The 2,930-nt window shown below is 42.4% G+C and overlaps 1 pseudogene; it reads left to right on the top strand.

Annotated features, from left to right (window-relative positions):
- The first annotated feature begins 1,624 nt into the window (after positions 1-1,624).
- LOC147985559 (uncharacterized) lies at positions 1,625-2,435 on the top strand (annotated as a pseudogene).
- Positions 2,436-2,930: the final 495 nt, after the last annotated feature.

Genomic DNA, 2,930 nt, shown 5'->3' with positions numbered 1-2,930 from the left:
GCCACAACATCACCATGGCTGCTGGTTCGAGCTCGCAAGGCAAGGCAAAAGGTAGGTTCACCGGAATCACTAGCCTACACCGATCCAGAGGATCTATCAATGATACCAGGCCATGCTAGGTTATGTTTTTCGGTGCAAAGTATAAATAGAGAAAAAAGGCCCCCCCAAGAACCCTAATCAGAGGGCAAAGGAAAGATTACCGGCAGAGGGCCTCGGGCCTCGCCAGCAAAGTGCGCATCGGCAAGCCGAGGTGCGGGGAAGAAGAACACAACCTTCCCAAGGGGGCAAAAGGGCACCACCACCGCACCACTTGACGGCGGCGCTCTCTCCCTCCGGAGTTGGCGCACACCAGCAAGGGGGTGGGGGGGGCACATCTCGATCTGCCACTGGTTTTGGTGGATGGGGGGTTTGAAAGATGGAAAGAAAATGGGGGGAGGAAGCAGAGAGCCCCGTGTGACGCGGTGGCGCGATGCCGTCGCCGACGGCCGAGGCGAACCCCTCTCTCTGCCTTCTGCGATGAGGAGGCGATGAGCGAGAGGCTGAGCGGCGTGCAAAGGCGAAGAATGTACTAGGGTTTCCTTCAAGGCCGGTGCGGCCGTTTTTGTTCGAGCGAGATCCAAGGACGACCGCCGGATCTCATCCGACGGCCAGGATCGAGCGGCGTCGGCTCAGATGGGCCTTTGGGCCAAAAGTGGTCGAGGCCATAGTAGCTGCGCCGCGCTTGATTGGGCCATCGGGCCGAAAGGACAAGGCCGGCTCGCGCACGTCACAAGCCCTGGGCCGTTCTTTTTCCGCTACAGGCCGCGCGCACTAGGTTGTCCTGCTGCTATTTTTTCAGAAAATAGAAGAAAATCTGAAAAAGTTACTACTATTAACAAAAAATTATACAGTTTTAATTCTTTTTTCTATTCCGATTTATCCAACAAAAAATCTGTTTAGAAAATAGAAAAGCAAACAGAAAAAGTTTCTGAAAATGAAAATAGAATTTTTTCAAAAAAAGAATTGTTCATAAATTTTACAAAGAAAATAGTAAATTTCATGAATTTTTACTTGGTCAAAGAAAAGTTTGTAAAATGAATAAAAAGTTCATGAATTTTTATTCATGTTTTTCCGCTACATAAATAATTAATAGTGCACTTTTACAAAGAAAGTAAAAGTGTAGATAGAATTATATTTTAAGATCATGTTAAAGTGATTATTGAAATGAAATGATTATGTTAATGTTATGACCAACGTTGTTAATAACATGACCATGTTTTATTGAAATTAAAGGTGCATTTATTTCTAATATTTTTCCAACGCTAATATAGATTTAATTGCATAGACAATTATATGTTTAATTTGACCAACATTAGATTAATGCATATGATTGTTATACTGATCTCACTTAAATTGTGATTTCAGGAGGCGTTCACTTGATGAGTTGCCTAAAAGTTGTTCCGGACACTTAGAGGTGACAATTACACTAAGTGGAGGAAGAATAGAACTGGCATTTGTCTGTGCTGAGTTGGACTGGGTTGTGGACACTCCACAACCGGTCAGACCTACAGAGCCAGTAAGAGCGGCAACTGATGATGATGCCGCGTTGGATAAAAAGAGGGGGGGGGGTTATGCTCCTTTGGAGATGTCATACTCGATAGAAAATCAAAAGTGGGTCAGTGCGAACAAAAAGTGCATGGCATTTATAAAGAATAACATTGAGAGCACCATTGTGGGCTCCATTGCAGAGTGCACTTCCGTAGAGGAGTTGCTTACAAAGATAAAGAGCCAGTTCACCGGCTTTTCAAAGATATATGCCATCCAAGTGTTAAAGCAACTGGTGATAGAACACTACATAGGTGGTAGTCATGGAATAAGAGAGCACATCCTGAGGATGAGCAATATGGCAGCAAAGCTCAAGCACATGGATGAGGATCTGGAGATCAAACCAAAGCTCCTAGTTCATCTGGTCATGGCTTCACTGCCAAAGGAGTTTGAAACTTTTGTTGTAAACTACAATATTTCACCTGGAACATTGAAAAGACAATAGCAATGTGTGTCCAGGAAGAGGACAGACTCAAAGCCTCACATGGTGGTTCACTCAACTATGTGAAGGATCAGAAGAAAAAGAATTACAAGCAAAACAGCAAAAGTTCCCCCTCAAAGCCACATGGTAAAGCTCCCTATCAGCATCAACAGAAGCCTTTCCTAGTGGACAAAGACACATGTCTCCACTATAAGAAGATCGGGCATTACAAGATAGACCGCCCTGATTGGCTAAAGTCAATCATGGCAAAAAGAGGTAACAATATAGTTTCATTTGGAAATGAATCCATGTATACACAATTTTCAAAATCCACTTGGTGGATTGACTCAGGAGCAATTGTTCATGTTGCAAATTCTTTACAGGGATTCTATTCGACGCAGACTATGCTAAGAAGCGAAAGACGCATTGAAGTGGCAAACGAAGTTGATGCAAAAGTTGAAGTTGTCGGTGACATCTCCTTGGAGTTAGCTGATGGATTCAATCTTCTACTTAGAGATGTTTTATTTGTTCCATCATGTCATAGAAACTTAATTAGTGTTTCTTGTTTGGACAAAGATAATTATGAATGTTATTTTGGACATGGCAAGTGTGCCATATGGTTAAATAATGCTTATGTGGGTGATGCTTTACTACACGATGAGCTTTATTTGTTATCACTTCGTGAAAAAGTTTATTCTGTATGCAATGTGGAAGAACATGTTTCCGTGTCGAATAAAGAACAAAATAAAAGAAAGAGAACATTCGACTCATCGAAATTATGGCACTGTCGCTTGGGCCATATTTCCAAGGGGAGAATAGAAAGATTAGTCAAAAGTGAAAATCTTCATCCGTTAGAATTCTCAGACATAGAACAATGCATAGATTGCATTAAAGGAAAGCATATAAAACAAATCAAAAAAGGTGC

The sequence above is a fragment of the Triticum urartu genome, chromosome 2A (assembly GCF_056163025.1).
Source record: "Triticum urartu cultivar PI428250 chromosome 2A, HENAU_Tu73, whole genome shotgun sequence".
NCBI lineage: Eukaryota > Viridiplantae > Streptophyta > Magnoliopsida > Poales > Poaceae > Triticum > Triticum urartu.
Note: the sequence above shows the minus strand (reverse complement) of the source record. Positions and strands in the feature narration are given on the sequence as shown.